Source organism: Acomys minous, assembly GCF_964271855.1.
Source record: "Acomys minous genome assembly, chromosome: 10".
In the NCBI taxonomy this organism is placed as follows: Eukaryota; Metazoa; Chordata; class Mammalia; order Rodentia; family Muridae; genus Acomys; species Acomys minous.
In genome coordinates this window covers 38,374,587-38,387,301 of record NC_140491.1, presented here as the reverse complement: position 1 = coordinate 38,387,301, position 12,715 = coordinate 38,374,587, and the positions used below count along the sequence as shown (strand labels likewise).

Sequence of the window (12,715 nt, the reverse complement as noted above, 5' to 3'; positions counted from 1 at the left end):
TCAACAGCTCAGGCTCTAAGATCAACAATTAAGAAATGGGACCTCATGAAACCAAAAAGCTTCTGTAAGGCAAAGGACACATACTGTCAACAGAACAAACCAACAGCCTACAGATTGGGAGAAGATCTTCACCAACCCTACATCTGACAAAGGACTAAGACACAAAATATATAAAGAACTCAAAAAATCAAACAACACCAAACCAAATAGCCCAATTTAAAAATGGGGTACAGAGCTAAACAAAGAATTCTCAACAGAAAACTATCGAATGGCTGAGAAACACTTAAAGAAATGCTCAATGTCCTTAGTCATCAGAGAAACTCAAATTAAAATGGCTCTGAGTTTCCATCTTACACCTATCCAAATGGCTTAGATTAAAAAAAAAAAATCAAATGCCATCACATGCTGGTGAGGATATGGAAAAAGGGGAACATTCCTCCATTGCTAGTGGGAGTGCAAACTTTTACAACCACTTTGGAAATCAATCTGGCACTTTCTTCAAAAATTAGGAATAGCGCTACCTCAAGACCCAGCTATACCATTCCTCCTGGTCATATACCTGAAATATGCTCCATCGTACAACAAGGACATTTGCTCAACTCTGCTCATAGCAGCTTTATTTGTAATAGTTAGAATCTGTAAGCAACCTAGATGTCCCTCAGCTGAAGAATGGATAAAGAAACTGTGGTACAGTTACACAATGGAATACTACTCAGCTATTAAGAACAAGGAAATCTTAAAATTGGCAGGGAAATGGATGGATTATCCTGAATGAGGTAACCCAGACCCAGAAACACACTCACGGTATATTCCCACTTATAAATGCGTATTAGACCAACATAGATGTCCTCTGAGAGACTCTAGCCAGCAGGGGGATTGGGACAGATGCTGGGATTCACTGCTGGACTCCAGGTGGTATGAAAGAACTGGGAAATGGAAGAACTCCGAGGGTTCAGGAGCCCCACAAGGAAACCACGAAGGCTGACGGATCTGGACGGGGGTGGGGGAGGTACACAAACTGTTGCACCAACCAACTGCATGCAGTGCACGCAGTAACCCTTGACCCCCTGTTCAGATGTAACCAACGGACAGATCATTCTCTATGGTTGTAAGGAGAGCAGGAACTTTCTCTGACATGAACTCTGGTATCCTCAATTTGATCGCTTCCTCTCAGTGGAAAGGCCAGGTGGCACACAGAAGAGGAAGTAGGCTATCCGGATGAGACCTGATAGGCTGTGGTCATATGGTGGAGGAAGAGTTCCCCTTCTGTCAGAGGTCTAGGGGAGGGGAATAGGGTGGAAGAGGGAGCGGGGTAGGAACAGGAAGATACAAGTGAGGGGATAACAATCTGGATGTAATCTGAGTACATTATAATAAATTTTATAAAATTAAAAAAATATTTGTGTGTAAATGTAAAAATTATTGAGCTAGGAGCAGAAGTGTCAAACCGTCAAGGTAGAAATGAGTAGAACATCAGGGAAGACGTAAAGCATAAAAAAGAATCCAAAAGAGAAGGAAACTTCACAGTTGATGGAAATCTTATGACTTATCACTCACACAGCTGTTCGCTGATAAACCTACAGACCCGGCACCCACCAGCATGCCAGGCTAACCGTGAGTTTTCTGCTTCTGTGTTGCTGAGAGGTGGCAGAAGTTCTGCCCATGCTCCCATTGTCAGTGTCATTGTGAGTTCCTTATATTTAGAGTGTGAGATTTCACAATTCTCAAAACCAATCTGTCCCGTCACTCCTTCTAAAATGAACCTGGATCACCATGGTAACAGCAAAGGCAGTCAGTGAGGTGTTTGTGTTTTAACACTACTAAAATAGCAGGTGAAAAGCAAAACTCGGGGAAGGCTCTCTCTTTTTCCTTTAGGATCCAGCCCAGCCACTCCTCTGTACATGGCAGAGGGGTGCAGGTATTGTCTCTCAGCAGCCCCTGCCATGCCCCTGCAGAGAGCTGGGTTTGTATAGCTCAGTCTGTCTGTGTATCCAGGGAAACCACCATCATCTGCATATTTCCATCATGTGCATATTTCAGAAGGGTAAAATGAGGCATGGGATGGCAAGAACTTCTCTAACATCTAGTAAATGCCAAAACCAGGATTGTAGCCCTGACCTGTCTGGTGCCAAGGTCAGGTTCTCTGTGATGCGGAGGCATTAAGGTGGTCATTCAGAAACTGTTTGTGTAATCCTTTAGGTCATAAAATAAACACAGCACACAATCTGATAAAGGTAAATGTAATCAAAAGTGTAAATCATGTGCATTTAAAGCTCCATGGTGTCTTGAAATCTTATATTTAATGCCTTTCCTCTCTCAACTTTCTACCAAAAAATATTAGAAAACAGTAAGAAGAGGAAATATCTTTCCATTACAGAAATTTATGAAGAAATAAACAAAGACCTCATGAAAGTATGGGCCATACAAACAATATTACTGGATAAATAAAACTTATACCATTCATTTTAGGCATCTTCATATAACTCCTTGAAGAAGCAGGACAATGTTAATCACATCATTCCCAATGCCTAAAATAAATAATTTATTGACAGTTGTAAGTAGAGGCTGGAGTTCCCAGTGCCCAAATCAAGTAGCTTACAGTGCCTGTAACTCCATCTTCAGAGTAATCTGATACACTTTCCTGGTCTCCACAGCTGTGTGTACACGTGAGCATGCACACGCACACACACATCACACATGTCATATATTCACACAAATGTATACCAATACACATAAAATAAATCTAAAGAGATTTAAGTGTAGGCTTTGATCTTTTACAAATCTACTTTATTTGGGGTTGTTTAATGCCTATACCTCCCTTCCAGCCCACCTGCTCTAGATAAGAGAGAAAAGAGGTTAATGGGGACAGGAGATGTAGTCTTCTTTAGACTCAGTTCCTTGGGTGGATTTCGCTCTTCATTATCTGGATTCCAGCAGGCTCACTAAACAGCAAACCAGAAATGCAGCAAAAGGGACTGCAACCACAGCAGCAGGAACCTGGAGCATCAGCCAGAACCAGGAACCTTGAAGCACAGTCTAGAATATTTCTCTCCAGGAGCATTTCAAAGTGGAGCAATGAACAGCCAAACAATGTAAAGTGATGCAAAAAACAAAAAGCCAAGCCAAACAATGTAAAGTGATGCAAAAAACAAAAAGCCAAGCCTCTGCTTTGAGGCACTTCCTCTTTTAGCAGACAAACACCGCACGCCCTCACACAAGTCTGTTCACATCCCACACTTGGGATCAAAACAAAAACAAGTTTATATCCACTACATATAGGTGGTGTTTGCTAAGCAGACTTCTTGGGCTTTTCTGCAGTTTTTTCTTTTTCTTTTTCGGTTGGTTGGCTGGTCGGTCTGTCTTTAGAGATAAAGTTTCTTTGTGTAGCCTTTGCTGTCCTGGAACTCCCTCTGAAGATCAGTCTGGTCTTGAACTCATATATAGACCCACGTGCCTCTGCCTACCAAGTGCCACTTGCACCACCAACAACCAGCTTTAACATGATATCTTAAGCACAAAGTCTGGAACACAGTTCTGGGTTACTAAGGCATTTCTTTAAATTCTCTGAAGACAATAACCACAGCCAACTATGTACGGAAAATATAACTGGTGACTTTATGTTGGGAAAGGTAGCATGACAGTCCACAAAAAATAATGGAAAAGATAACTATCTTTCTATAAGAGTGATGATGCTATCACAGGAAGCCAAAGGTACATCAAAAGAAACACATAACATAAAAAAAAAAAAAAAAAATACGTTCAAACACACAATCCTTGCCCAGGGTCAGCTTTTACCACAGCTGTAGCAAATCCCATGTTCTTTATGCCTTATTTCCCAGCTGATCTTCAAGCCAATCAACAGGATAACTCTGTTCCTCATTAATCTGGCCCATAGCCAGATTCAGCCCAACTGCTGCCCTTGTCTTGTATTTTAAAATGTGATCATTGAAAGTGCCCGTCATAGTCCAGTAACAATGAAATACGTCAACAAATGTGAGGAGAAAAGTGCATTAAATAATATCAGGACACAGAAATGAGATTCACATCCTGTTTTCTCATTCTGTATTCTTCTGACTTTTATAAGGCTTTTACGATAGTGTATCCATGGTCACAGGCATAAAAATGTAGACCTGCACTGCGCAGGCTTAAAAGTAGTAAGGGGTTTGTTCATTTTTTTGTTTGAGCATGCTTCTAGAGAGGTGGCAGAATTGAGAAAGGCTTTTACTTGCTCTCTTTGAATAATTGTTAGTCTTCTAATTTTCAAAAGACTGGTGCCAGGGTTTAAATAAAGACATGCTGTAAAAGTTCACTAATATATATTGATAATTGTGGGTGAGTAACTTCAGGATCCCGTTTTTGAATCGTAGACCTATAGCCTGCTAATTGTGTTTTTATGGTCAAATTTTAGTTAGAGTTTTTGAACCTCAGGCTCTTCCTTTGTCTTAGCAGCTTCCTGGCAGGGTTTTATGAGGAATAAATAAAAGATCTGATATTTATTTCAAAAGTTATATGGTAGAGAAAAGTGTGGTCAACATCTTGTAATAGTTTCAAGGAATATGTTTTCCTCTTTCTGTTATTTTGGGCTTTTGAATATTTAGGAGTTTTTAAAATATTTTCTTAAACATAAACAGAAGGTTTTTCTTCATTATAATTGTATATCAGGAAAAAAAGGAATTTCTATTATACAGTAGTATGGATATACTTCCCCTCTCCCCCACCAAAAGGTGTGGTGGGGGAGAGTTGTCACCATATAGCAAGTAATGCCCCAGTGGACACCAACTAACTGATCTCTAATTCCATTCCATTCTGAGAGGATCTATCTAGCATTTGAGTCAAATCCCACAAGTGGGCATCTCAGTCCCACAAAAATGACTCATCATTTGAAGGTCTGTTTTCCCACAACTTCAGTCCAACTTGGATATCAATTGGAGGCTCCCACACCTCACTTAAAGCTCTATTAATTTTTCTAGGACAGCTTCAACAGAGAAAGGGCCAGGTGTGGTGGTACACACCTCTGAAATCAACCCTTTCAAGGCAGAGGCAAATGAATCTCTGCAAGTTCAAGGCCAGCCTGGTCTACATAGTGAGTTCTAGTACAGCAAAGGCTATGTAGAGACACCCTATCTCAAAAAACACAAACAAACAAACAGAACACATAGAAATACTTAATTTATTGATTCTTTACCCAGCACACATCCAGGCATTTAGGTAAGTTGTGAGATGGAAGAGAGGTTCAGGAGAGCTCTAGGCACAACAACCTCCAAGCTACTCCCATGTTAAGCAATCCAAAAGCATTCCAAACCTTGCATCTTGGAGATTTTTATGAGGGCCTCATCATGAAGGTGTAATCAATTGTTAACAGTGGTTAACACAATTTATATGGAGAGAGGGCTGAAATGTGCAAGTTTTAATTTTAGCTGAGTCCTTCTGGTAGCTGGGAATCATGAAGAACCCCATGAGAGTCATCTCTTTAGAACAAAAAGCAGTCACCACTGAAGAAAAAAAAATTTTTTTTTCAAGAAAAGGTTTCTCTGTGTAGCCTTGGCTGTCCTAGACTCACTTTGTAGACCAGGCTGGCCTCGAACTCACAGAGATCCACCTGCCTCTGCCTTCCCAAGTGCTGGAAATACACTGAAGAAATTCTAAGAGAGTTGAGATCTCTGTGTGAGACACATCTACCACTCTGGACCTCACAAAGACTTTAGGAGTTCCATTCCAGGAATGAGGTACAACCAAAAATAGAAAAAGACATTTAACGCTTTAAAATTCATATAAATATGGCCAAAACAGAACTTTATTGATGTATATCATAGTCAAAATATCCAAAATATAAAACAAATACTTTTCAAAGCTACCTGCTAATACCTTAAGGTTTTCCCCCAAGCTTATGAATTTCAAAACTAATGCTATAATTTAATGAGATAACTTTTCCATTTTAAAGACAACCAGGTTTTTTTTGTTTGTTTTTTGTTTTTGAGTTTTGGGGGTTTTTTTGTTTTGTTTTGTTTTTATTTTTGTTTTGCTGTGTGTTTATGTGTGTGATTTTTGTTTGTTTCATTACTTTGGAAAATTCCCAATGCCCTGTGGCAGAAACAATAAAATAAAAAGTGTGTTTTGTGTATGCTTGAGTTTTTGGACAAGAAGAGAAGCCTTTTATTTTTTTTAACTTTTTTTATTATTATGAGAAGCTTTTTTAAACTATGTAATTAGCATCATTTTGGTGTGCTTGATAGTTTGTCTCCTTGGCGAGAGTCACCTGAGAAAAGGGAGCCTCGATAGAGTAATTGCCTCTATCCCATTGGTCTATGGGTATGTTGTGGCCATTTTCTTGACTAGTGGTTGATGAGGGAGGGCCAGGCTCCTGTGGGCTGAATACCAACCATGCACAGATGGTCCTGACCTATGTAGAAGGCAAGCTGAGAAGGTCAGTCATCACCATTCCTCTGTCGTCTGTTTCACTTCTTGCCTCCAGGCTTCTGCCTTGAGTTCCTGGTTTGGCTCTTAAACCCTTTTGCTGATGGTGTTTATCACAGCATCAGAAAAGGAACCTAAGACAGAGACGTATAAAGGACTTTAAAAGTTATTTCTTGGAGCTCCAGTCTTGCCCAGCGAGCGGTTGGATGTTCGCCATCTTAGGAGGATGTACTCCTCCATGGCGCACCTAGGGCAGGCGAACCCCTTCAACGCACCACACCGGCAGCCGGTGTACGATGGCCTGTTGGGTCCCCGCAGCCTCCCAGGCTCGCCCGCCCCAGCATTCCGGTCACCTGGCCGCCGAGGAAGTGGAAGAGTACAGTTATGAATTTGGCTCCATGAAGTATTGTGCACTGTGTGGCTTTGGTGGGGTCTTAAGTTGTAGGCTGACATACACTGCTGTTGTTCCCTTGGACTTAGTAAAATGCCTCACGCAGGTGGACCCTCAGAAGTACTAGTGAATATTTAATGGCTTCCCCATCACACTGAAAGAAGATAGTGTTTGTGGTTTGGCTAAAGGATAGGCCCCAACTGTGATTGGCTATTCCGTGCAAGGGCTCTGCAAATTTGCCTTTTATAGCAAAACTTTATATAGCAATATACTTGATGAAGAAAATACCTGTCTGTGGCACACATTACTATAGTTAGCTGCTTCTGCCAGTGCTGAATTCTTTGCTGAAGTGTCCTGGCTCCTAGCGAAGCTGCTAAAGTTCGAATTCAAACCCAGCCTGGCTATGCCAACACATTGAAGGAAGCTGTTCCCAAAATGTAGAAAGAAGAAGGCGTAAATGCTTTCTACAAGGGTGTTGCTCCCCTGTGGATGAGACAGATCCCATATACCAAGATGAAGTTCTCCTGCTTTGAACGCAGTGTTGAAGCCTTGGTCAAGTTTGTCGTTCCTTAGCCTTGGAGTAAATGCACAAAGGCAGAGCAACTAGTTGTGACATTTGTGACGGGTTCCACAGCTGGAGTCTTCTGTGCGGTTGTTTCTAACCAGGCTGATTCTGTGGTCTCTGTGCTGAATAAAGAGAAAGGCAGCAGTGAGTCTCAGGTCCTGCAGAGACTTGGCTTCAGAGGTGTGTAGAAGGGACTCATCGCCCAGATCATCATGGTTGGCACTCTGACTGCACTGCAGCGGTTCATCAGCGACTCTGTGATGACCAATTCAGGCTCCCTCGCCCTCCTCCACCTGAGATGCCAGAGTCTCTGAAGAAGAAACTGGGGGTAGCTGAGTAGATGCATCAGAGTAACACAGATTGAACACGCTTGTTGATCGGTGCTGAAGAAAGTGCAAAGGAACTTTATATATTTGACAGTGTATCTAGTGTAATTATTTTTCTTAAAATGCAATCAGCAGAGATCTCTGTTTTATGATATTCTACTAAGCATGTGTGAGATGTACTGGGCCAACCATCAATGTAGGATAATAGGGAATACTTGGGTTACCATTTTTTTAAAGGCTGTCTAACAAAAGATGTTTCACATCAGAGAACCAGAAAATATCTCAATCTTGACGAATGCCCTTTTTAAATTTTTTTTGAGAATTTTATACATGAACACTGTATTTGAATCATCTCCAACCCCCCTTTCCCCATCTCCTCCCATGCCTCCACACTCCCTTTTCAGATTATAACCTTTTCTTTAATTGTTGTTGTTACATATATGTGCGTGTATAAACGCAACCTGCTGAGTCATTTAGTGTTGTTCATATGTCCACATGTGTAGGGCTGACCACTTGGGCATGGATAACCTATCCAGGTGCTCTTTTCTGGAAACGGGTTCTTCTTTTCTCAGCAGCCATTAATTGATCTTCATCTTGGGGTGCGGCCTTGTGATAGTTCCCTCATCCTGTTAGGATGTCAGTTAGTGTTGTCACTGTGTAGGTCCTGTTTTTTGGGTGACCACATTGTTAAGATTTCATGGGTTAGGCTTTCCTGTCATATACAGCAGACGTGCTAGTCCTGTGGCACTTGGGACTCTTTCTGTCTCTCTCTTCCATGGTGTTTCCTTAGCCTTAGATGTAGGAATTGTACTGCACATGAACCATTTGGATTTAAGGAGCATGGTTTGCTGTTCTATGCATTTTGACCAGAAATTTGTGAATTTCGGTAACAGTCTCCAGCTGTTGAAAAAAGAAGAAGCTTCTTTGGTGAGGAGTAAGAGCTCATTCATCTGTGGGTTTAAGGATTAGTTATCTACAATGCAGTCAGGTATTACACTGGTTTAGGGAAGTGTAATACAGTCCCTTCCTGGGTCCATGACCTCACCAGCCACATTTAGTTGTCTATGTTTGCAATACCAGGCACGGTCTACTTTCTATTTAGTGGGCCTTAAGTCCAATTACACAGATATTGGTTATCCCCGAGATATAAGTGCCACTATTAGACTCTTAAGGATTCATACTGAGATGGTCACTGTTGTGGTTCATAGGCTTTATAGTGCCTTCTCTTTAGCAACTTGCATAACCCTTTATGATGGAGCCTATAAGATCTAATCCTCATGAAGGGCATTTCTAGATAGATTCCAGCAGGATCCCACAGCAAGATCTGTGTCCAAATCATATGCCATCCTCAGCAATAGACATGCCATTTTTGTTTGGTTGGTTTTGAAATTAAAATTTGATTACAACATTTCTTCTTTACATTTCCTTCCTCCAATCCCTCCCATATAGTCTTCTCGACCTTCTTTCAGAAGTTATATTCAAAGTCCCACCCACGTGATCACCCAAATATGAGCAAAATTAAGATGCCTGTTGGGTAACAGTTTCCTCCAGGAACTGAAACATTCCATGCTGCAGGGACACTCCTTTAACAGGAAAGTAAACAACTCAAAATAACTCCCGGAAGTCCCGAAAATGGATCAGATTCAGTAGGTCCCCTCTTTGCCCAGAGTGAGCAATAAAAAGCTGAGATTTCTTCTTCCACGGCAGAGCTGAGCAGCAACAAAGAGTCTAAGAAGAGAAAAGCAACAAAGAAAACTCTGAGACCAGCTTCCTGGCAGAAGGAGGAAACAGCCAAGCTGCCTGGAAGAGGTTTAGACCAGAGTCACTTGGAAAGGACACTCTACCTGGCTGAGTTGTCTGCAGGCTGCAATATGTTCCAGGTCTCCCAGCATTTTTGAGCTGTCATCCATTGTGGAATATAGGCCGTGGTGATGCAACTGTCTTTGAGTCCTTTTTGTTCCTGTAACTCTTTACCCATATCCCTGTAAGTAACCCAATAAAATTCATTGGTTCACCAAATTGGACCTTGGTGGTATCCACACTTTGGTCTGTCATGGGTTCTCTATCTGAGGTGAGTAGACATGTGTGTTGCATCTCCTCAGGGAAAGTTTTATCACATAACAACACCAATGAACATGCCAAACTGGGTGGGGAAAGACCCACAAGGCCCCAACTCTACACAAAGAACTACAGGCAACTGCACAAAGCGGGGAGCAGGAGAGGTGGTCTTCCCAGAGAAAAGCTCACCAGTTGGTTGTCCTGTGATAAATGGTCATCCCCAAAATATACATATAAGTGAAATGCCTTTTTTTAAAAAAATCCTTCATCTATGAACATAGCCAAGTGTCCATAAATTCATGAGGACCTGTAAATATCACCACTACTGTAAGAAAGAAAGAATTGACTCTTGGAAGATTTCCTGCACAGGTCTCTATTGCTGTTGACTTCATTTTTCTTCCCACCCTTTTCTCCACTGATGATGGCTGGGTCATTGGAGGAGGAAGAAGAGGAAGCTTATATGAGTAGAAATCCATTTTCCTCCTGAGTTCATTACATACTGCCTTAGTTACTATTCAATCAATGTGAAGAGGCACCATGACTAAGGCATCTCTTATAAAAGAAGGTATTTAATTAGGGCTTACTTATAGTTTCAGAGGGTTAGTCCATGAGCATCATGGCAGGAAGTAGACAGGCCTGACAGACAGGCACTACAGCAGTAGTTGAAAGCTTAACATCTGATCTACAGGAAGCAGACACACAGAGAGAAACACTGGGCCTCGTGTGGGGCTTTTGAAAACTCAAAGCTCAACTCCATTGATGCACCTCCTCCAACAAGACCACACCTCCTCATCCTTCCCAAACAGTCGCACTAACTTGGGAACAGGCATTCAAATAGATGAGCCTATGGAGGCCATTCCTATTCAATCCGCCACATATATAATTAGAGCAAAATAAAGATTCAGTCTCTCAAGCTAAAAGTGAACAGTGGGTGGTCTAACTCTGCTTCACACTTTCAGTGAGTGATAGTTATGGATAGTCTGTTAATTATCTAATTCTATGTTTCTCAAAACAGGTAATTGTGGTTCATGGCACACCTATTCCTTCTGTGATAATAATATTATTTTTTTAGGAAAGTGTTTTGCACATCTGAAAAACACGTGAAACACTACATGTGACATTATGATTTTGGCACTGAAAAGGTCCAGGTCAGCCAAGGCTACACAGAGAAACCTTGTCTCTAAAAAAAAAAAAAGCAAAACAGAACAAACAAAAATGTTCATACTCACTGAATAGTTCATAAAGTAAAAAAAAAAAAAACTTTTACCCCCACCATAGTTTCCATGCTTAAAAAGAATAATGCTCAGTATTGTGGCAATGCCAAGATAAATCAAAAGTGTTACAACTTTTACGGTGCAGTAGTTTGACAAGGAAAAGATCTTGAGGCAAGTCATAAACCTCGGCGGGCAGGAAACATTTTTAAAATGTCCTTTGTTCTGGCTTCTCCTGGTGCTCAGCCTAAAGCTTGCAGAGCTGATAACCCTTGCCTTTGCTTCTCCGTCAGATGGTTTTTTTGCAGACAGCAGTCAAGGACTCATTTTCCTCAATACAACTGCCTGTTACACAAATGGGATTATTTGTCCCTGGAGGACAAGCTCAACTGCCACACCCAATGACCCAAGCCAGCTCTAAGAAGCCAAAGAAACATCGACGCCCCAGATCCCTAGATAGCAGTTAATGTTATCTCTTGGAGCGGGGGTTGGGGGGCTGGGAGTGGGGGGCAGGGGTGAGGGATGGGTGGTAGGGGAGCCGAGAGGGAGGATAAGGAGAACAGGAGCTAGAAAATATTTAACCTCCCTTAAGGAAAGGGACCCCCAAAACCAGCAACTCCAGAAATGTTCTTGTTTCTCTGGCCAAGAACAACAGGGTTCTGTTTCTTATCTTGCCCTAAATAAGCACCCCTGCTTACACACTAAATCCAAGAATGAGGACAAGAACAGCCACACAAACGTAGATCCCTTCTGATGAAGAGCATTGGAATGGAATCTCTAGGTTCATGTGTGTGTGAAAATGGGTTGTATATCAATCCCCAATTTCAGCATATCTCCTAAGTTTAGAGTTACTGCTGCAAAAGGGAAATGTTGCAGTAAAGAGCGGGATCCATTTCCAGGTGGAGACTTGAAGTTGTCTCTTCCTTTAAGAGTTAATCCAGTTGGGTGGGTCAATAGCCTGGCTAAGGCATCACCACTACCCCAGGAAGGTGGATCCACATAAAGACCATAGAGAGACAGGACAAAAAACTGCTTCTTTAGTAGGACAATCTACTACTTTTCCTTCCTGCCCCTTCCCCCACCCTCTGCGCTCCTCAGTGCACTTTTCTTGGTTCTGTCTACCTTTCTAAGTGAAGAAAGGCAGAACATTTTCCTTTTTTGCCTCTTCTTTTTCTTTTGGATGCTAGCCAGAGCCTAAATGTGCTTTGTCTGGTACTTTGGGCTTTTCTCCAGCACTCCTCCCCACCTGTGGAGCTACTTGTCTAACTGCATGGCTGAACTTCCACAGCAGCCTAACTCAAACTGCATGAATTTTCCCTTTCACTTCTCCACCTTCCTCATGCAGACAGCTGCCAAGGTTACAGCTAGCCTGCCCTAGGGTTTTTCTTTTAAGATAAAATAAATTAAGCTAATATTAAGCTTCAAAATAAATGAAAAAAATCATATAGACACTGTTCACAGTTTAAATTTAGTAGATCTTTGCCCTCATCATTATGAGGTGAATCGTGAATCTAATTACTTTTAGATGTGGAAGAATTTACATAAGACCATGATTCAAACACAGCAATAATTCAAGCCAGTCAGCATTTGGGGGACATGTATGATGTGCCAAGTACTGTTTTGTGCATGTTGAGGATCTCACCCTTGTGTTTCAAACCCCACCCACATGTTTCCACTGCTCATCATCCACCCAGTCTTAGCATGTGTTATCCAATGTAACGTACGATGCATCCTTAAAATAGTTGTATAG

The 12,715-nt window shown here is 41.6% G+C and overlaps 1 pseudogene across 1 annotated transcript; it reads left to right on the top strand.

The window, feature by feature from the left end:
* Positions 1–6,591: 6,591 nt before the first annotated feature.
* On the top strand, positions 6,592–7,890 carry LOC311607025 (solute carrier family 25 member 3-like; annotated as a pseudogene). Its single transcript has one exon. The product of its transcript is annotated as a solute carrier family 25 member 3-like (transcript).
* The last annotated feature ends 4,825 nt before the right edge of the window (positions 7,891–12,715 follow it).